Genomic DNA, 23278 nt, shown 5'->3' on the forward strand with positions numbered 1-23278 from the left:
CCCTAAGTGCTGGGATTACAGGCGTGAGCCACTGTGCCTAGCCAAGGCAAGGTACCTCTATAGAAGGGTGTGCCCTTATAGATGAAGCAATGGTGAGAAACACTTGGAGGAGGGAGTGGAAGGGGTTCTTATCCCTGAGGCACGTGGCAGCTGCTGCTGTCTTTCACCTATTGGCTAGGGTTAGACCGCACAGGCTAAACTAATTCCGACTGGCTAATTTAAAGAGAGTGATGGGGGTGAGTGGTTTGGCAGGAAAAATGGTTATGACAGAGCAGGTAATCCGAATGAGTCAGGGTGGAGCAGGTGATTGAAATGAATCAGGGTGGAGCAGGTAATTGAAAAAGGTTGCTTTATGAGGAAATTAAGTTTAAAAGCAGAAGGTAAAGAATTGAACATACTGACATATTGATTCTTTGAAAAGAAATTTAGAACTCATATCTAACAGTGATGAAACCCCATCTCTACTAAAAATACAAAAATTAGCTGGGCTTGATGGTGTCTGTAACCAAATTTCAACATGAGATTTGGAGGGGAACACCTATTGTCTCCCAGGTGTCTGTAATCCCAACTACCTGGGAGGCTGAGGCAGGAGAATCACTGAACCCCAGGAGGTGGAGGCTGCAGTGAGCTGAGATCATGCCACTCACTCCAGCCTAGGCCACAGAGCAAGACTTCACCTCAAAAAAAAAAAAAAAAAAAAAAGAAAGAAAGAAAGAAAAAGAAAAAACACTAGAGAAGACTTTTGTTTCAGGTCTTTTAAGAAAAATAATATGAAGAAGCCAGAATAAAGATAAGAGAATTATAAAAGACAAGCAGAATTAATCATGATATGAGTTTAATCAGGAAAATATTTTAAAAATCAAGGGGCTCAATATTGCAAGCAGTATTCATCATCATAGGCTTTTTAACCATATACAGACATAAAATATTATTACACAGGAAAACAGAAGGGTTCAAAGTACAAAAGAGATAAAGACAGACTAGATTTTGAAAAGACAATTTCATTACTCACAAAGGGAGAGTGTAGAGAATTGCCAAAATGAAGAGTCCCATCTAGGAACAATAACTGATATCCAGGAGGCTGAGTTAAAGGGTGACGATAGTAGAAATGATTAACAGGCAGAATGCATTTCAGCCAAGCAGAGCGCCAAGCCCAGATATTATTGTCTCAGGAGTATTCAGCAAATAAACAGAGATATAGGTGAAACTTGAAAGATTTCAAAATAGGAAGAAGCACGTTTACCTTGAAGGGAAAAATAAATGATAAACAAAATAACACAGAAAGACCAAATCAAAGTATACAACAATTTAGAAATGAAACACCTATTGTGGGAAAATGACCAGCAAGAAAGCTTTGGGAAAGTCACTGGAATTTTTTTTTTTTTTTTTTTTTTTTGAGACGGAGTCTTGCTCTGTCGCCGGGCTGGAGTGCAGTGGTACGATCTTGGCTCACTGCAAGCTCCGCCTCCCGGGTTTAAGCCATTCTCCTGCCTCAGCCGACCAAGTAGCTGAGACTACAGGTGCCCGCCACCAACGGCTGGCCAATTTTTCCATCTTTAGTAGAGACAGGGTTTTACCATGTTACCCAGGATGGTCTCGATCTCCTGACCTTGTGATCTGCATGCCTTGGCCTCCCAAAGTGCTGGGATTTCAGGCATGAGCCACTGTGCCCGGCCACTTCTTTTCTTTTCTTTTTTGAGATGGAGTTTCGCTTTTGTCACCCAGGCTGGAGTGCAAAGGCATGATCTTGGATCACTACAACCTCCGCTTCCCAGGTTCAAGTGATTCTCCTGCTTCAGCCTCCCAAGTAGCTGGGATTACAGCGCCTGCCACCATGCCCAGCTAATTTTTGTGTTTATAGTCGAGACGGGGTTTCGCTGTGTTGGCCAGGATGGTCTCAAACTCCTAACCTCAGGTGATCCACACGCCTTGGCCTCTCAAAGTGTTGGGATTACAGGCATGAGTCACTGTGCCCAGCCTTCCTCTTCTCTTTATAAATGAACCAGACTCAGGTATTCCTTTACAGTAACCAAAATGGACTAAGACATCAATAAAATGGTTTATTCAGGCCAGAATCATTAATAGATGTTGAAACCATACGGTGAAAAGATTGTTGAAGAGGATATCCACTTGGTAAAAAAAATTACCCCTCTAGAGCTCACCTAAGGGAAAATGTAGTTTGGTTTTTTTTTTTTTTTTTCTTGAGACAGAGTCTTGCTCTGTCGCCCAGGCTGGAGTGCAGTGGCCCAAGCTCCGCTCACTGCAAGCTCCGCCTCCTGGGTTCACGCCATTCTCCTGCCTCAGCCTCCTGAGTAGCTGGGACCACAGCCGCCTGCCACCACGCCCGGCTAATTTTTTGTATTTTTAGTAGAGACAGGGTTTCACCATGTTAGCCAGGATGGTCTCCATCTCCTGACCCATTCTAGGAACTCCTGCCTGCCTTGGCCTCCCAAAGTGCTGGGATTACAGGCATGAGCCACTGCTCTCAGCCCTTTTTTTAAATTTTTATTTTTGACACAGAGTCTCCCTCCTTCATCCAGGCTGGAGTGCCATGGTGCCATCTCGGCTCACTGCAACTTCCGCCTTCAGGGTTCAAGCAATTCTGATACCTCAGCCTCCCAAGTAGCTTGGATTACAGGCATGCGCCCCTATGCCTCACTTTTGTATTTTTAGTAGTGACGCAGTTTCACCATATTGGCCAGACTGGTCTTGAACTCCTAGCCTCAAGTGATGTGCCTGCCTCGGCCTCCCAAAGTGCTGGGATTACAGACGTGAGCCACCACACCTGGCTTGGTCCTACCTATTTAAAAAGCAAAACTGTTGGGTATAACTTTTGGCAAAAAGGGATGTTGAGAAAAAAATTACTGAGGCACTAAGGATGCACTAAGGATGCCATGAACAGACAATGTTTGGGAACCTCTGCCCTAGGACCACTACTATATTAGAATGGAGTATACTGAATGATGTTCATCCTTCTGACCTGGAGCCATCAAGATAGTATTCGGGCTCACTGTCCCTTGCTCCAACACGACTCCAGTCTTTATTCTTGATGATTTCAATGTACACAGAGATGATCCTTCTCTCACTGTGGCCTCTTATATCCTTGAACTTCTCTCTTCCATGACTTTGTTCTCCCTCGTATCTCAGCCACTAACTCCCTCTGCAAGCTTGTCATTGCCACATGTAATGTAATGTTAATGCCTGACTCCAAAGAGCCTTTCAAACAACTTCCATACCTGCCCTTCACCCCCATCCATTGATACCATCTTTCAGCAACCTCCACCTACCCTTGGCATGTGCTCTTCCCCCTTCAGCTTAAGTGCCACAATCAATCATTATGATTCCCCCCTTGCCTACACCCTCAACTTTCTTGCCCTCTTCTTGTTTCATTATATTGCTTTACGGACGCCCTGCCCTGGTGAAATCTAGCCCCCTGCCTTCTCTGGGCTGCACCTGTACTCCTGGACTATTGCAAGACCCCGTGACCACCTCTCAAACCCATTCTCCATGCATCAGTCAGAGAGACTTTCAAAACTCACTTTATTGCTTAAAACCTTAAGGGTTTTAAGCATAATGCACAGAATCCTTATAACAATCAGCACACTCTTTACTATGGAGTAAATCACATGTTATTGTGTCTACATCAGCCAAGGGTCTTGAGTACAAACCTCTGTTTTTAATAGTTTCATGCTTTTTTTTTTTTTTTCCCGGTATTTGAGAGACTAGATGGACAGTAGAAGTCATGTCCTTACCCATGGCTGTCCCTCCAAAGGTCACTGGTCGGCACTTTCATAGGCCCCTTGAGATAGCAGTAATGATAGAATTTTCAAAAATGAATTTTAATGAGGTTCAGAAAACAGAAATAAGGTACAGTGCCTCAAAGCACTCCCCCAAGTGTGGGGGTCCAGAGTGGCCATCTTTAAACCCCCAGAGTGGCCCAAAGGTCAGCCTGACTCCCCTTCATGAGAAAGATAATCCTATGAGAATAAATATAAATAGGTAAGTGGGTGAATAAATGTAGGTGCATGAAATTGAAACAAGAGGACTTCAATCATTATGTGATGGCAATAAAACAGAATATTCTGGAACGGACAAAAATAAAACTTTGGACTGGGTGAGGTGGTTCATGCCTGTAATCTTAGTGCTTTGGAACACCTAGGCGGGAGGTTCGCTTGGGACCAGGATTTTGAGGTTACACTGAGCGATGATCTTGCCACTGCAGTCCAGCCTGGACAATAGAGCAAGACCCTGTCACAAGGATGCTAGAATTTGTCGATAAATACACTTTTATTTATGTATTCCCCATCTATCTTTTTATCCTATTTTATGTAGACAGCAACGTGATTTTTTTCCCTCCTTTACGGAGGCTGCTTACCAGTTTGCAGTTAATACCATTTTACTGTATTCTATAAAGGTATTGCCAAGGTCAGTTGGCTGAAGGTTTGTGTTTCTTCCTTGAGAAAAATACAGAAAGAAGAAAAAAAAGATCTTCGGTTTGAGTAGGAAAGTGGAAAAGAAAACTGAAATACAATCGTACATTTCCGGCAGAGTTCACCAATTATTTTTCATTTTCAAATCGAGTTTTGCCATTTCTCATTAATGGAAATGCTGCAAGACATTTAAAAACAGCAGAACAGCAACCACCACCACCACCAAAACAAACAAAACCACCCATAACAAGGGGTTGCCACTGTTTTTCTGTAGCATCTCAGCAGATGACCTCCTGGTGTTGCAGTCGGCAACTGGTTGTGAGTCTATTGAAATTATGGGCAGGTGCGGTGGCTCATGCCGGTAATCCTAGCACTTTAGGAGGCCAAGGCGGGTGGATTACCTGAAGTCAGGAGTTCGAGACCAGCTTGACCAACATGGTGAAACCCCTCTCTACTAAAAATACATAACCCCGTCCCTACTAAAAATACAAAAACCAGCCAGGCATGGTGGCGCATGCCTGTAATCCCAGCTACCCGGGAGGCTGAGGTGGGAGAATCACTTGAACCCGGGAGGCACAGGTTGCAGTAAGCCGAGATGGCGCCATTGCACTCCAGCCTGGGCAAAAGAGCAAAATTCCGTCTCAAAAAAAAGAAAAGAAAAAAAAACTTACGCCATTTGTTTTAAATTATGACGTCTTTGAAAAGCATGCGATCTGAATTCGTTGGGTGAGAATACTGAAGTTGAAGGGCATTTAGAGAAGTCTATAAAATGGCAAAAACCGAAAGGGAGAGAAATGAGCTATGAGTATTCTGTCTTGCTAGTAAACAAGTTCCAACTCTGCAAATCAGTTTTCAAAAGAAACTGTTTCCTAAGTACCTGTAAACTCTGAAGCATTTTAGGCAAGAGAATGAGGGGTAAAAAGTATTTTCACGTTGTGCATTACAACAATAAAGACGATTATATAACAACGTGGCGTCTTCAAAGCAACCCTGCCAAGAGGGAGAAAGTGGTCCTTATGGACGGATACTTTCCAGCTGGAAGGCCCTCAATTAGAATTGTACATATGCATTCATAATACAGGATATTATTTCTATATTCGTAGAAAATTGCTTTCTCATGTAACTCCAGTGCTGTACGTGGGATGGGATACCGGCCCTCCCTTTACAAATACCCAGGTGCAAGGCTGCGCGGGCCCTCAAAGGACAGAAGTGTCTGTGCCCTGCGGGAGCTGGCCACGAATCCCGAAAACGCCGTGGCGCAGTGCTCCTTCTCGCGAACCTGCGTGGGCTGTGGTTCTCTGTTGCTCCCGCCATAGGAATGTCAGTTCATATGTGTCCCCTTCTCCACTAGATGTCACTGTAAATCAATTGCTTAAGGAGAGAACCCGGGTGTTTGGCGCATCTTCACACAGTGCCGGGGTTTGAAGCCCGGTCAGTGCCTGCACTTGTGTCCTTCCCGACTGGGGAGCCCCAAGGCGGAGCGGGCGCGGTGACTCGCTGTGCACGGAGCCGCGCGCTGTCCCAATGGCAACCTAGGCGCCGCTACCCGGGCACGAAGCGAGGAGGTGGCCGGGGCAGTGCGGGCGGGCGGCGCAGTGCGGGGGTGGGCCCGTGCCACGCTCCCCTCCGCCCTGCTAGCGAGACGGTCACGTGCCGCCCAGGCGCTGCCCCCTGCGGGCGGCTGCAGAACAAGAGGGCGGGACTGGGGAGGGGAGGAACACGACGGCCCACGCCGGGCTCCGTGGTGCCACGCCCGAGGCTGGGGTCGCCAGGGGCCGGGGGCAGCAGGGCGCGTGCGCCGCGCGGCTGTGAGCGCGAGCGGGGCCTAGGAGGGGGCGTGGGCGGGGCCAGGGAGCGCGCGCGGGACGCTATAGGGGGCGTGGCTGCGGCGCGCGCGCCAGCCGGAGGGGGAGGGGCGGAGAGCCACCGAGGAGCGCGCGCGGGGTTGGTTGCCGTGAGCGTGGCGGAGCGTGGACCGCGGCGCGGCGGTGGGTCTGCCTTTCCCCAGCCCTCTTCCCTGGTCCCTGGCGGGGGCACTGGCGGCGGCGGGGCCGGGGTCCGCAAGGCCGGAGGAGGCGGCCGGGCCCGGGCATGGTGGTCTGGGGCAACGCGGAAGGTGAGCGACCCCCGGGCCGGCGGCGGGTGGGGGAGGGGCGGGACCGGACACGCGTCGCCCGGAGGCGCCGCAGACCCGCGCGGCAGCGGCCAGAGCGCGGCCGGCCTGAGGTGGGGCGGGGGAGGGGCGCTTGGCCCCGGCCCCGCGGCCGTCCTCTCGCGGCCTGGGCTGCCCGCGGCGCCCTCCTCTCGTGCCCGCAGCCGCCGGGTTATGTAACGTGTGACCTCCCCTTCCCTTTCGTCATGGCGCGGCCAGCCCCGCGCCGCCGCCGGCTCCGTGGCCGCCCTGCGCCGACCCCTGGCCCTGCGGCCCTTCCCCCCGCGCTCCCCGCGTCCCGCTGGCCCGGCCAGACCGCGCCGCAAACTCCTTCCTCCTGCGCCGGCGCCTCGGCCGGCCATTCAGTTCCGCGCCATTCATTCGCGCGCGCGTTCGGGCGTTCGTTCCACAAGCGTTTGTAGAATGTGGACCCGGCGGAGCCGCCGCTCCCAGCCGCGCTCCAGCCGCAGCGTTTCCCCGCACCCCGGCTCCGACGCCTCCGGGGCGTCCCGGCACCGGTCGGAACGTCCGAAGGCGGTTGCTGCTCGCTTGTTTTTCCTTGCCGCTTGTCTGTTCCCTTAATACGCAGGGCGTCGTTCCCCAACTGTCCTTCCGAGCGCCCCTTGCCCACCTGCGTACTGTTACAGTGATGCCACTCTGTGTTTCGCTGCTTTTCCTGCCTCTTCCCAGTTTGTAAAGAAATAATCTTACGTAACACTCCTTAATGTACTGCCCCGTAAAATAAATTGCAGGTGATATACGTCTGCTAATTCTCTTTATCTCCACGTCTTCTCACGCCATGTAGTAAGTAGAAATGGTTTCATTTAGGTGAAAATAATGCAGACTAGCACATAGCACAACAAGGTCTTGTAACTATTAAGGACTTTATGTAACAGTCCGTAATTCTGTGTATCTGTCTGGTCTTTTCTCTTGACTTTACACTTGAGTCTCCGAGAATAAGCCATTTCCTGTTTAGGTAGGGTAGGACCAGCCATAACCTTGGTTCTCTCTGTGGAGTGCTGTATATAGCCAATAAGCCTCTGGGAACCATCTATCTGTCCGCCAACCTTTCACACATATCCTTGCGTTTGCCCGTGCAAGCACAAGTGCTGCATGTTGTTCCCTGCCTTCCTGTTCTGGACCCTTAAGAGCTCACCTAAAGTTCCTCTTCTTGCAGGAATCATTCTCCGGTATACAAGGCTCTCTTACATTCAATTCTGAGGCTGTTTGCCCCCTTCACTGTGTTATGATTTTTTTGGCCCTGTCTTCTCTTATTTTGTAGGACCTTTGAGGGTAGAGTCTGTACCAAACTCCTGTCTTTTGTTGTAGAACCTTAACCGCTATATTATGGTAAACAGTACATATTTAATATTTTTTTCCTAAAGATGGGAATTGCTCTTTTAGGATTAATTTCTAGGAAGTTTCAAGTAGAACATAATTTTTGAAAAATAATGTGCTTGAATGTATAAGATCGCTACATTTCCCCCACTCCCAGCTTCAAAACTCTGATTCTACATAAGAGAATTAAAGAAACCTTGTCCTCACCAGCAACAGACTGGTCATTATTCGTAAGAAGTTGCAGTGACTGCATATAATATATGTTTGAAAGCACTTTCTTTGATAGCAGCTGTAGTGGAAAGAAAGGAACTTCACAGTTAGATGGAGGTTAGATATCTGGCCCTGCAAATTGTTAGCTGGTGACTGTAGACAAGTTACTAGTATCTCTGGTTTTTTCTCGTTTGTGGCATGAAGATACCATTTCCCACCTTGGGTAGCTGGGAATTAAATGAGTTCTTAAATGTGAGACATCTAGTGACACCATGGTACTCAGGAGGTGCTCAGTAAATACATACTCCCTTTGGTATACCAGTTTATTGCAGTTCACAATCTAGAATGAGCCAGGATGTGCTAGAGACAACGCGTGAGAGGAAAGGTAATCAGAAGAGGTGACAGGTACCTCTTCTCTCCAAATAAATGAACAAGTCCTACACTAAAGAGCATTGTGGCGCTCTCTGCTTTTCAAGAATGTATGGACGTGTATATGTGGCATATTACTAATCATAGGGTATGTTAAACAACATTTAAAAATGAAAAGTTTTTTTCTGTTACTGTAATAGCACCAGCTGAAGCGTTAACATGGACATTAAAAAAGAATCTTTCTTGTTTCCAAAAGCAAGTGAGGAGAGGAGACGGGAAAATGGATATTAAAAAGGCTCTTCAGAGGCAATGAGGTTGCAGGCTCTTCTGTTAGCATCTACTTATAAACAGTACATGAATCCTAGTCTAAGTTCCATTATCTCTTGGTTGGACTGTTGCCATAGTGCCTTTACTGGTTTCTTTATTTGTCTTGCTCCCTGACTGTTCCCTAGGGATTCCCCTTGACAACCAGAGGGATCTTTTTAAAAATGGAAATCAGATTGTCACTTTCTTGCTTAATATCCTCCAAAAGCTTCCTGTTAACACTTAACATTTGAATCTTAGCCCTTAGCACATCCCATCAGGGTATAGCATGATTTGGCAACTTCCAGCTTACCTCTTATTAGGTGACAGACTTTCAGCAACCTACCCCAGTCCCATAGTCATTTTGCCGGTTCTTGAACAAAGTGTTTCTACCTTGGGATGTTATACTTACTATTCTCTTAGCATGACCCCTTCCTCTAAGTGGTCATGGCTCTTTACATCTTGTGTTTCTGCTCAAATGTCATCGCCTCAGAGAGGCCTTTTCTAATTCTAAAATAGGAATCAGCCCCTTCTTTTATAATCTTTTATTCTTTATTCTCTTTTTCTCTATAGCATTTATCACTAGGTGAAGATACACTGTTTTTTTCACTTACTTAGTTATTTCCCCGCTTAGACTTGTTTGCTGCCAGCCCTCTTCTCAATAAGAGAGCAGAGGCCTTGTCTGACTTGTACACAGCTTTATCCCTAGTGCTTAGAACTGCGCCTGGTACATAGTAGGCTGTCAGTAAAACTTGTTGAGTAAATGAATAGTATAGTTGATTCGAATATTGGTTCTGGAATCAGACAGCTTGGGTCACAATTCTCTGGCTCCTACCATTTACTGATTGTGAGACCGTGGGCAAATTAATAACTTGGTGGTGCCTCAGTTCTGCTCATCTGTAAGATGACTATGATAATACCTACTTCACAGGATTATGGTGAGTAATAATTGAGTTAATATATGTAAAGTGCTTAGAACAGGGTAATTTTAGACCTTCTAAGAACTATTTGAAATTAGCTTGTTCACTTAGGATTTTGTATTTTGGCATGAGATAAAGTTGGATTAACTGAATTTTTTTCTTTTTTTAAATTTTTTGAGACAGGGTCTTACTCTGTTGCCCAAGCTGGAATACAGTGGTGTGATCACGGCTCACTGCAACCTCAACCTCATGGGCTCAAGCCAGCCTCCTGCCTCAGACGCTCGAGTAGCTGTCACTACAGGCGTGTGCCACCATGCCTGACTAGTTTTTTAATGTTTTGTAAAGATGGGGTCCTACTATGTTGCCCAGGCTGGTCTCAAACTCTTGGGCTACAGTGATCCTCCTGCCTCATCCTCCTAAAGTGGTGGGATTACAAGTGTGAGCCACTGTGTCTGGTTAAATTTTATATGTATTACTTTGGTGCTGAATTTTTGTTAGCTACCAAATTTATATTTATGGAACTCCTTTAAAAAATACATTTTGTGGATGTCTAGAACAAATTAAAAAATAAACTGCTGAGAATGGTGACTGGTGTTTGGTCTTAATGTGTAAGTCAGGTTTTTTTAGTCTTCAATCTGTAGAAGATGCTAAGAGTGATTATCTCAACAACTGCCCACCAAAGTGGCTTTTATATAGTTCCCTTTGAAGTTCAGCTGAGATCCGATTGTGGTGATGAAAGGACTTGCTAGAGGCTTCCTGTCTTCAGACAGGGAAAGTCCTTGAAGATCCAGTTGAAATATGAGTCTTGTAGTATTTAGGAAGGAAATTTTTTATCATCTTCAGTTGTGTTCAGTTTCTCCCTCCTTTCAGTGGGTTTTTCCCCTCAAATTGTATTTGGTTATTAATTGGAACTTAACCCAGCTGTGCTTTGTATCTTTCTGTTCTTTTCATCTTTCTGTTCTTTTCATAATATGATTTATTTTTCTTTAGCAGTTACAGAAATAGGAGAAAGAATTGATGGAGACAGTGACTTTGTAATAATAGATACTTTGAGCTAATACAACTTGAATTATTCTCATAAACTAAAATTCTGCCTGTGGTAATTGAATTTGCATAATACCGGTTATTTTAAATTCACTTGTCCTTAGTGAAATGCTTCTTTGTAGGCTTGTTATTTTATTTCTCAGTCTGAACTTTAACAAGCAATAGGATCCTAAACCCTAGGCCTAAATTTTAAAAAAAAAAAGTCAAAGGGCTGCTGCTTTGGGTAACATTTCATCCAAAATTTATTAATTGTAAGTTATTAAATATTTACTGTGTGCTAGGCTCTTTGCTAGGTGCAGTGTCTTATTTAATATCTACAGCTGCCATATGCGGTTGGCACCTTATAAAGAAACAGATTTAAAGAGATGTTGTTACTTGGCTGGTTGCACAAGAAAGGAGCCAAGATTTCAGGCTAGTTGCTGAGGTCATACCCAGTGTGCTGTGAGGCATGTTAAAAATGACAAGGTTTTTGTTTGGAAGCTTGCCGTTACAATTTATCACATTATTTGTGAGTGTGTGTAACTACTGGCAGCTTAATCATTATGGCTAATATTTTGATTTTTTTTTTTTTTTTTTTAGATTTAACTACTAAAATGCCTGTGTTATAAGTGTGAAATGTTTTAATAGGATGATGACTTGCATCATAATTAATGTTTTTCTCACTCACATTTAAAAGTCATTAAAAATAAGTCAAAGAATTGTGTCTTGGTGCTTCAGCTTTGTAAATAGTTTGAAAAGGTTTTGCATCTAATACGTTAGACTGAAGAAAACATAAACGTCTAAGTTTGCTTAAGGCTAAATTGGAGGTAGCAAGTAAATATTTAATGAAAGTTCCTAGTGATGTGTTCCTGCTGATTATGGGGCAATTTTTTTTTAAGCTTCTATCTTCAGTTCTGGGGTACATATGAATGTTTGTTATATAGATAAACTCATGTCATGGGGGTTTGTTATACAGATTGTTTCATCACTCAGGTATTAAGCCTGATACACAATAGTTACTTTTCCTGCTCCTTTCCATCCTCCCACCCTCCATGCTCAAGTAGACTCCAGTGTCTGTTGCTCCCTTCTTTGCGTTCATGAGTTCTCATCATTCCGCTGCCACTTACAAGTGAGAACGTGTGGTGTTTGGTGTTCTGTTCCTGTGTTAGTTTGCTAAGGATAATAGTCTACATATCTGATCTTTACCTGGATCTCCTTCAGTAAGGAGGAACACATAGGTGGGATGTTTTTACATAAATTTTAATGGTTTCTGACATTTCCTTGGAAGGCTTTTTTAATTTGTAAGAATATCTAAATTACGAGTTATTGGCTTCTCAACACCTCAGAATGTCAGGGGTAGAAAGAATCTTACAGATTCCATAGGCCATGCTGTTATATCTTACTGGAGGAAAGTGAGACCCCAAGGGTCATTTGCCTGCTAAAGAGGAGAAATAAGACTAGAGCCTAGGTTTTTCCCCCCAAGGCCATTTTTCCCCTGCTACACTAAACTGTTCCCTGCATTACTGAGGGAAAGACCAGCAACACTTAGTATCTCATATTCAAGAGGACAGAAAATAAAATGATACGTTCTTGTAGAATTATGATTTAAAGTCTTGATTTTATTATTGGAACATAGCAGAAAAAAATTTTGTCCTCTATTATAATGCAGTTGAAAGTGATGCTTTCTCATGTAGGCAGGTAACTGCCTTGTTTATGTAGGATACTTTGAGAAACCTTTTAAAGACCAGTTGGGTCCCATGACTTTGTGCTTGAATTAAAATATTAGGTAGTGATGGGCAAGAAAAGTTGGTTGTGATGTGAGTAGTTCGTATTCAAACTCATATCTGATTAAGCAAAGTGTTGCTTACTGACCTCAGTCATTCCTGATCATACCCAAGGCTAAAATGAACTTTTTGGAGGTTTAGTCACGAAACAATGGCTGTATCTTACACTCTCTAAGCTCCATCATTTCTATATTTGCAATTTCTAGGAATGGACTTAATGCATTTTTATCTTTTAGGCACTGGTCTGAATTATGTAGTTGAAACTCTTATTTAGATATTTTGTTCTTGTAATTGGTTTTCATTAAGTTCTGTATTTTAGTCTTATAAATTCAGTTTCTTGACTCCTTAGCTGTTTGTTTTAAGCCTTTTTTTTTTTTTTAAGCCATTTAACCTGGACAGTCCTGAACTTTAAAAAATATTTTAACAATTTCTTCTTCAATATTTTAAGGAGCCTAACAATCTTTTTTTTTTTTAAGATGGAGTTTTGCTTTTGTCAACCAGGCTGGAGTGCAATGGCGTGATCTTGGTTCAGTGCAACCTCCTCCTCCCGGGTTCAAGCCATTCTCCTGCCTTAGCCTCCGGAGTGGTTGAGATTACGGGTGCCTGCCACCACGCTCAACTGAGTTTAGTATTTTTAGTAGAGAAGGGATTTCACCATGTTGGCCAGGCTGGTCTCGAACTCCTGACCTCAGGCGATCCCACCTGTCTCGGCCTCCCAAAGTGTAAATTTTTTAATACAGAATTTTTTCCCATGATAATCTTCTCTGTGTCATTCCAGTTTTAGTACATGTGCGGCCGAAGCAAACACAACGCTTTATATCTTAAAGAGTGCTTTGTCTAACTTTTTTCTCATTTAATTCTCTTAAGAGTACTGGGAAGAGAGGTAAGGCAGCGTATCCTGTTTTATAGCCGTAGTGTCATTTGGGCATCCGTTACCCAGAGTGAGGTAAGGCATCGTAAGTTAAGGGTACAGACTACAAGACTCTTCTCACTTCGTATATTAGCTACAAACTCTACAAACTTGCAGGTTGTCCACACTCTGACCAACTGGCTATGACTTTATCAGTTCCCACTACACCTCACGTTTGATAATTTGTTAGAATGACTCACAGACCTCAGGAAAGTGCTGTTCTTGGAATTATAGTTATTTTTTAAAAGATACAAATCAGGACCAGACAAAGAGACACATAGAACAAGATCTGGGAGGGTCCCAAATATGAAGCTTCCACGTCCTCAGGACGTGTCATCCTTCCAGTACATCAGTGAGTGGTTGCCAACCGGGAATTCTCTCTTACTCTACAAGCATCTAGAGTTTTTGTGGGAATTTTATTACATAGGTATGATTGAACTCAGTCGCCAGCCCGCTTCTCCCTGGAGGTCAAGTTGTTAGGCTCGTGTCAGCTTGCTCAAAGCCCCAACCCACTATTCACATGGTTGGCATTTCTAGCATGGCCAACCCCCATCCTGAGACTAGGGGCCTACTGGGCGTCACCCTGTTAATAGAAACTCAATTGTGGGCCAAGAGGGACCCATTATGGATTCATGGATAGCAAAGACACTCCTATCAGTTGGGAGACTCCAAGAGTAGAGTTTTCCAGGAATCAGACAATGGCCAATTTTTTTTTGTTTTTGTTTGTTTGGGGACAGGGTCTTACTGTGTCACAGTGGTGCTATCATAGCTCACTGTACCCTCCAGCTTTCGAGCCACAGTGATCCTCCTGCCTCAGCCTCCCCAGTAGCTAGGACTACAGGCATGCATCATCGTACCTGGCTAATTTAAATAGTGTGTGAGAGAGAGAGAGAGAGAGAGAGAGAGTGAGTGTGTGTGTGTGTGTGTGTGTGTGTGTCTCCCCCTATGTTGCCCAGGCTGGCATGTAGTGTGTGTGTGTGTGTGTGTGTGTGTGTGTGTGTGTGTGTGTGTGTGTGTGTGTGTGTGTGTGTGTGTGTGTCTCCCCCTATGTTGCCCAGGCTGGCTTCAGACTCCTGGCCTCAAGTGATCCTCCTGCCTTGGCCTCCCAGAGTACTGCTATTACAGGCATGAGCCACTGTGCCTGGGCCCCAAATTCTTTATTACACAATGCTGGCTAAATAAGTGAGAACAGATACTTGCTCAATTTGTGACAGCTAAAACTAGTGGTAGTGATAGTAACCCAGTTACCTCTGTTGTATTAAAAATTGGAACAGGTTGTATTTAAATATATATAGAAGCATTGCCTTCTGTTGAGAATTGCTACATAACATTTTCTTTTATCGATACAATAGAATTTAAAACTTGGGTTATTCACTTGAGTTAAATGTTTTAATTACATAAATTTTGTTGTAGCTTGGGTTATAAACTACATATTTGATACTTTAAAGCTTAATAATTGGTTGTAAAAAGTTTGAATTTTGGTATTGCTCTTGAATTTGTACTTTTAGATGTACGTAATTATTCATTAGTTATTTGGAAGAAGAAAATATGAAGTGAGATTTTTATGGGTGGGGTGGAGGCATTGATAATCTGTGTTCGGGTTGTAAAATGTTTCGGTAACTTAATTGCTGTTTTGAATTTTAGCACTTGAGTCAAAGTTACTAACGCTTCAGGTTTACTGTGTTGGAGGTTAATGTTCTTTTGCATATTTATGCCTAATCTTATTTCAGATTGTCACTTTAAAGATTATATTAAATTATCTTGGAACTCACTGTTTCTCAGAGATTATAGTGTGCTAAATTGTTACATTGAATAAGACTTCTGGTGTCATGAAGAATGTAGCATGTTGTAGTGTTATGTTTTTGTTTTTTAAAAGTGTATAATTTTAAATTATTGATGTAAGCAAGGGAAGATTCCAGAAGCAGTGGCAACTTCTGCTCCCTTTTTGTTTACTTGCAATTATATTTAATAGAAAGATTTGTGAGAAAAGGGATTTATGAATGCTGGAACTGATAGCAGGTCCAGAAAAGAAGAGTTTGACTATATTTTTGAAATGCAGTTGCTCTGAGGGATTTGTTTTTAGTTATGTATCATTGTTTATGCCAGTTACCTTGTGAGTTCAGAGATCTAATGACTTGTGTGGGTGGAATGCACAAGGTGAGGACTTTAGCTAAGATTTATAGGTTATGGTGTAGGCTAGGCTTAGGAGCCAGACACTCTCCCACCCAATTTACACTTGCTTAAAACTTAGAAAGTAAGGTTTAAACTTCTTAGTATGATATATTCAAGGCCTTCTGTTATATTTTACCACCTACCTTAGTTGGTCTACCTCTACATCTGGCCATGTTCCTACATACCAGTAAATTCTAGAATGTTGTCCTAAACGTCTTTTTGTATTTTTCTTTTTATTTTTTATGAGGCAGGGTCTCGCTGTATAGTATAGGCCTGAGTGCAGTGATGTGATGACAGCTCACTGCAGTCTTAACCTCCCAGGCTCAAGCAGTTCTCCCATCTCAGTCCCCCAAGTAGCTGTGACCACGGACGTGCACCACCATGACTGGCTAATTAAAGAACTTTTTTTTGTGGAGACAAGGAGGGTCTCACTTTGTTGCCTAGGCTGGTCTCGAACTCCTGAGCTTGAGCAGTCCTCCTCCCTTAACCTCCCAAAGTGCTGAGATACAGGTGTGAGCCACTGTGCTCGGCCCTTTTAAGTTTTTGATTATGAATTTTTCTTCTTCCTGAAATCTTTGCCTTCATATCACCCCTTCCCACCTACCTTCTATCCCATAAAATCCTGCTGATTGTTCTTAGTTTAGATCTACTCTCAGTGATGCTTTCTTGGGTGTCTTCTCGAACGTGAGATTTATGGCTGTTTTCTCTGTGCATTTATTTCATTCCATTAGTGCCTATAATGCAGAATCTTTTATTAGTATTATTATTTTTACTTTTTTGGTCTTGCTGTGTCTCCCAGGCCAAGTGCAGTGGTTCACTGCAGCCTTGACCTTCCAGGCTCGAGTGACCTCAGCCTCCTGACTACAGGTATGTGCCACCATGCCTGGCTCTTTTTATTATTTTTATTTTTTTTTTAGGGATGAGGTCTTGCTATGTTGCTCAGGCTGGTCTCATGCAAGAGATCTTCCCACCTTGGCCTCCAAAAATGCTGGGATTACAGATCTCATATTATAGTTGTGTGCAAATCTCTGATAACCTTGGATTGTGGTTTATACTCATTTTACTCACCTTGAAAACTGAAGATTATAGTAAATGCTAAGTGAATGGAGAAAAACCATTAGCTCAGACCTGGAATTTGGGTTAAGGGGAAGTGGGGGGCAGGACAGGAGAGATTTTGTCATCTGCAATCTTTTTTTTTTTCTTTTCTTTTTTTTTTTTTTGAGACAGTCTCGCTCTGTCACCCAGGCTGGTGTGCAGTGGTGTGATCTCGGCTGACTGCAACATCCCACTCCCTGGTTAAAGCAATTCTCCTGCCTCAGCTCCCAAGTAGCTGGGACACTGGGGAGTGCTACCACACCCAGCTAATTTTTTGTGTTTTTAGTAGAGACGGGATTTCACCTTGTTGGCCAGGATGGTGTCCATCTCCTGACCTCGTGATCCGCCCTCCTTGGCCTCCTAAAGAGCTGGGGTTACGGGTATGAGCAACTGCGCCCAGCCTGTCACCTGCAATCTAATTAAAATCTTCACCTGGTGAATTGCATTACTCCTGATGTGAAATTCATTCTACTTAGGACACATTGTAGCATCATTCTTTCTACTGTATGTAACCTTTCTCATTATCACTGAACTGTCCTTTTCTGTTCTCACCACTATAGTTACATTTTTAGGTACTGGCAAAACTAGTGGTTCTCAAAGTGTATGCCACAGTCCAGCAGCATCAACATTCCCTGGGAACTTTTTAGAAATGCAAATTTCCAGCCCTACCTTAGACTCACTGAATCAGAAACACTGGAGTTGGGGCCCAGCATCTTGTCTTTTAACAGGCCCTGTGCTGGTGATTGCGATGCATGCTCAGGCATGAGAATTACTGCTTTAGATACATTTCCCTCTTCTTTGATATTACTTCCTTTATTCTTCAGCTAAGTTCTGTTCCTGTTACTAGCTCTTCTACTGTGGCCTTTGGAATCCCTTATTTATTGCAACCTTGAACTTTTCTAAAGATAATCATTTGGCTTTCCTGTGAGATTATACCACTTCTCCTTAGTGAAGATCAGTGGCTTCTTATCTCCTGCCTCTAGATTTTAATTTTTATCATGTCATCTCCAGAACATACTTTGTAGCTTGATCCTACTTATGGACATGCTGACTTTCAGATGTGTAGAACATCCTAGTGGATGGAGGTGCTTAATAAATGCAGTTGGGCCACGTGGTTTGGAACACAGGAAAGCAGGAAAATTCAGGTGAAGGTGTTTGGAAACGGGGTGATTTGGCTGCACTCTGGAAAACTAGAGAAGGCAGTTCTCCTTGGTATTTCCTTTTTTAAATTTTTTATTCTTTTGAGATAGAGTCTCAGTGTTGCCCAGTGCAGTGGTATGATCTCGGTTCACTACAACCTCCGCCTCCCGGGTTCAAGTGATCCTCCTGCCTCAGCCTTCCGAGTAGCTGGGACTACAGGTGTGCACCACCACGCTTGGCTAATTTTTGTATTTTTTTTTTTTTTTTTTGAGACGGAGTCTCGCTCTGTCGCCCAGGCTGGAGTGCAGTGGCCGGATCTCAGCTCACTGCAAGCTCCACCTTCCGGTTTACGCCATTCTCCTGCCTCAGCCTCCCGAGTAGCTGGGACTACAGGCGCCCGCCACCTCGCCCGGCTAGTTTTTTGTATTTTTTAGTAGAGACGGGGTTTCACCGTGTTAGCCAGGATGGTTTCGATCTCCTGATCTTGTGATCCGCCCGTCTCGGCCTCCCAAAGTGCTGGGATTACAGGCTTGAGCCACTGCGCCCGGCCAATTTTTGTATTTTTATAAAGATGGGATTTTGCCATTTTGGCCAGGTTCTTCTCAAACTCCTGACTTCAGGTGATCCACCTGCCTTGGCCTCCCAAAGTCTTGGGATTGCAGGCATGAGCCCCCATGCCCAGCCTCCTAGGTACTTTATTAAAACAGTGTCTCTACTTCTTTCCTTTTCTGTGGAAATCTGATTGAAGGGAAGAAAAGCATTAGTCATTCGTTCAGGAAGCCCCCTTCAGTTTGTATTAACTATTGATTTTGTTAAATCAAGCATCTTTTTTGGTAGTTATGAATAGCAAGAAGAATAAGAGAAAACTCTTTGTTATATTGAATTGTTTGGGATAGATGCTTTCCTTTTAATCAGATCAGCCTCAAACTGGGACATACAAATGTTTGTTATGCATTTTCAGGTTTAATATATCCAAATATTTTTTATACAGTACATCTTATTGTGTCTTTCTCTTTATCTCTGATTTATGTAGATACTGAATCAAAATCATATTAAAATGCTCAGATGTACTTATACATTAGGGTACAGGCCAACCTGCTGTAACAGGGACTTCAGAATACAACAGGACAAACAATATTTAAGTTTTTCTTTCTCCTGTAATAGCCCAGAGGTAGACAGGCAGTCCGTAGTGGGTGAGCACGTTGGTATTTTAGGGGTTCCACATTTCTTCTGTGTGCTTAGCCATTCCGTAGGGTATTGTCCTTATTCCCATGGGTGAAGCTGGGTTACCTTACAACCGCATCCCAGAAAAAGAAGTAAACAGCTTTCTTTAGGAATATGGCTCATATTTTTGTGCACATCACTCTGCTCATACCTCCTTGGCCAGAACCGAGTCACGTGGCCACCCCTGATTTTTAGAAGAGCCTGGGAAATGTAGTCTCTGTTTGCCCACTCTGCGTCCTGCTAAGAGGGGCAGGAGAGGTGTTCCATTACTAAAAGTAAGAAAGAAGAATGAATACTGGAGGACAGTGCCATTTTGCCATCGCGGAGTTGGGGGTCCCAAGACCACCCTCATGAGACCAACTGCAAATCTGGGGATCTACACCATCCTTAGGTTAAATAATTAGCTAGAAGGGTTCACAGAACTACTGAAAGGGCTTTTACTTATCGTTGGATTTATTACAGTGAAAAGATACAGAATAGAATCAGCCAGGGGAAGAGGTGCATGGGGCACACAGAAGAGTTCCACTTGCGAAACTTCCAGTTATCCTCTGCTGGTGAAGTTGTGGACAGTGCCAACTTCTGACAGTACTTATGGAGATTGCCAATCAGGAAGCTCACCCAAGCCTTGGCATCCAGCATTTGTACTGGGGCTTGGTCACTTGGATATGATTGACTGTTGGCATGGTGACCTTTCGTTTTCAGCCCTTCAGGAAGTTGATAATACATGGCTGAAAGCCCTTCACCGTAAATCATAGTGCGAAACTATCTGGAGTGGCTCAAAGCCCCCAGTTAACAAAAGCCCTTAACAGGGTGGACATCCTTTTTTTTTTTTTTTTTTTCTTTTGTGACAGAGCCTTGCTCTGTCACCCAGCCTGGAGTACAATGGCACAATCTTGGCTCACCGCGACCTCTGCCTCCCGGGTTCAAGCAATTCTCCTGCCTCAGCCTTCTGAGTAGCTGGGATTATAGGTGTGCGCCACTGTGCCTGGCTAATTTTTGTATTTTTAGTAGAGACAGGGTTTCACCATGTTGGCCAGGCTGGTCTCGAACTCCTGACCTCGTGATCCTCCCGCCTCGGCCTCCTAACGTGCTGGGATTACAGGCGTGAGCCACTGCTCCCATAGAGTGGACATTCTAAGGGCTTAGAGATTACAATCTCCCAGTCTCATCTTGGACCATGTGAAGGTGAGGAAAAGAAAGGATTACCTCCCAGGAACCAAGGGCAAAGGCCAAACCTCCGGGTTAGGATCTTTACTGCACAGCCACATCTGTGGATAGGCGCATCTTACTGTTTTTTGGAAAGCATAGAAAAAGTTATATAAAGTTGTCTAATATGTATGCGTTTGTTGAAAGCTCTTTTAAAACTAGATGTATATAATCGTATACATTTATTTATTTATTTGTTTGTTTATTTTCATTTATTTATTTTTTTGAGACGGAGTCACCTGTTGCGCAGGCTGGAGTGCAGTGGCGTGATCTCGGCTTGCTGCAACCTTCGCCTCTTAGGTTCAAGCAGTTCTCTGCCTCAGCCTCTGGAGTAGCTGGGATTATAGGTGCCCACCATCAGGCCTGGCTAATTTTTTTTTTTTTTCTTTTTTTCATTTTTTATTTTGAGACGGAGTCTTGCTCTGTCGACCAGGCTGGAGTGCAGTGACGCGATCTCCACTCACTGCAAGCTCCGCCTCCGGGTTTCACGCCACTCTCCTGCCTCAGCCTCCCGTGTAGCTGGGACTGCAGGCACCCGCCACTGTGCCCGGCTAATTTTTGTATTTTTAGTAGAGACGGGGTTTCACCATGTTAGCCAGGGTGGTCTCGATCTCCTGACCTTGTGATCCGCCTGTCTCAGCCTCCCAAAGTGCTGGGATTACAGGCGTGAGCCACCACGCCAAGCCTAATTTTTGTATTTTTTAGTAGAGATGGGGTTTCACCATGTTGTCCAGGCTGGTCTTGAACTCCTGACCTTGTGATCTACCCGCCTTGGCCTCCCAAAGTGCTGGGATTACAGGCATGAGCCACTGCCTGTTTATTTTTGAGACGGAGTCTTGCTCTGACACCCAGGCTGGAGTGCAGTGTCACGATCTCAGCTCCCTGCAACCTCCGCCTCCTGGATTCAGGCATAGAATCATGTACATTTAAACAATTGCAAAAGACTCTAGAATTTGTCAGGTCTGTAAAAAGTAAAAGTAGAAGTTCCTTTTCAAAGGCTTTCCTCTCCATCTGGCTAACTTATCTTAGAAGCAAAATTTATTCAAAGACCTCTGCTCCTGAATATTTGCCCTGGCATGCTTATACTGGTCCAAGCAAGCATTAGGTCATATCCTTTTCCTCTTCCTTACTTAAAAGTGTTTTTAATTTTCTCAGCATTCCACAAGTTACTTCCTCCTTCCTTTGTTCTCTTCTGCCTTTGCCTCTTTTAAAAAGTTCTAAGTTGTTAGCCAATCGGGACAAATACAGAATGTGAGGTCCCGTTCTAGCCAGTGGAAACCGGACACAGCAGTAGGATGGACACATCAGGTTATAAATGACCCTGTCTCCTTTGTTCGGTTTACTCTCATGGCAAAACTGCTAGCAAGTGTACCCTTTCTGCAGGAAATAAAAATGGCCTTACTAAATAAATTTATGTTCAAGTGCTATTTCTTTATGGCACCGGGGAACAAGCATTTCAAACAGGTCCAACTCTTTCCACATACAGAGGAACTAAAATATGACTGATTATGACTTAAGTTCAGAGAACTGCTTAGCAACAAAGTTGATGCTGTCTTTGGGTCTCTACTTTTTTTTTTTTTCTCTTTTTTGAAACGGAGTCTCGCTCTGTCGCCAGGCTGGAGAGTAGTGGCACAGTCTCGGCTCGTTGCGACCTCTGCCTACTGCATTCAAGTGATTGTCATGCCTCAGCCCCCCGAGTAGCTGGGATTACAGGTGCCTGCTACCATGCCTGGCTGATTTTTTTCTTTTTAGTAGAGACAGGGTTTCACCATGTTGGTCAGGCTGGTCTCAAACTCCTGACCTCAAGTGATCCGCCTGCCTCAGCCTCCCAAAGTGCTGGGATTACAGGTGTGAGCCACCACACCCGACCTCTACTTATCAATATGGACTAGTTGGGGTCTAGATGGAGCTTATTTGTAGGACCTGTTTCCTTCCTTGGTCTTGTTACATGTATGGCTGTATTATAATCCAGACTGTTGCTAGATTTCCTGGTAAAGAATCTGTTTTGTGTTAGGTTACTTCAGTTCAATAGGAGTGTTCTTAACTTTTTAGCAGTTCATATTGATACCATTATTATTTTTTCCATTGAAGATTTTGGAACATAATTTTGTAGAAGATGAGTATGATTTTGTACCACGAGCCAGCAGTGCAGCCTTATAGAACTTTTTAGCTTCTCTACCCTAGAAGGCAACTGTTGTGTGCAAAATAAATAGTACTTGGCTGACTTACTCTATGGGTGAGTTGTAAAGATAAATGGTAGATGTAAAGGGGTCTTGGAAAACTGAAGACACTTGAGAAGTGAAAGGTATTACTAGTAATGTATTTAAATGTAAAGAAATTAAATTTGAATGTTAAAAATTAAAGGAACACTAAAAGGAAGGAAATATAAAGTGTCAGTTAATAGGTGAATTTTTTAGGTGGTAGGAATGTGAGTAATTTTTTCCTTTCCTTTTCTGTTTTCTGTATTTTCCAATTTTCTGCAACGAACACGAATTGCTTTTATAAATACAGCAAGAAAAGCTATTTTTGAAAAGGAACACTTAGCAGGATTGCATAATGTACTTAGCATTACAAAGCAGTGTATAAACACAATTCAGTGATGAGGGAATAATAGAGAATGTCCCAAGAAAAGATTGAAAGATCATACTGACTTCAAGAAAAGGCTTACATACCAAAACCTATAATTTTTTCTATGGAGAGTGCTGTGTGCCACTTTGATAGTTTGAAGTTCTTTGAGTTCTGCGTTTATCAAGACAGTATCTCATCTGGTACAGAAATTGTTTTATTGCAGCAGGAAAAAATTAGTAACAGGAAAATGTTTCAGTATGCTGAAGGTATAAAAAAACCACACAAAGTGGCAAAAATGGGTTTTATTAGGTTAGGAATAAAACCTGATCTAAATATCTTGGACTTGTGTATTTTTAAAAGATATCTTAAATACATGAAAGACACACAGCACTATGCTTAGAATGTGAACTGTTGGCTTGATTTAAAATCAGTTG

At 43.6% G+C, this 23278-nt stretch overlaps 1 protein-coding gene across 6 annotated transcripts in view; it reads left to right on the top strand.

The window, feature by feature from the left end:
• Positions 1-6349: 6349 nt before the first annotated feature.
• The window catches only part of LOC105490090 (REV1 DNA directed polymerase), an 89815-nt gene continuing 72886 nt past the window's right edge, over positions 6350-23278 (top strand). For 4 of the 6 annotated variants that reach the window (XM_071077272.1, XM_011755396.2, XM_024795496.2 and 1 more), the window contains exon 1: positions 6350-6546. The gene's annotated coding sequence lies outside the window, so the exon portion shown is untranslated. Of the gene's footprint in view, positions 6547-6949; positions 9741-23278 lie in introns of those variants that run through there. The other 2 variants (XM_071077273.1, XM_071077275.1) reach the window with 2 other exon arrangements.

Source organism: Macaca nemestrina, chromosome 13 (genome assembly GCF_043159975.1).
Source record: "Macaca nemestrina isolate mMacNem1 chromosome 13, mMacNem.hap1, whole genome shotgun sequence".
Lineage (NCBI taxonomy): Eukaryota > Metazoa > Chordata > Mammalia > Primates > Cercopithecidae > Macaca > Macaca nemestrina.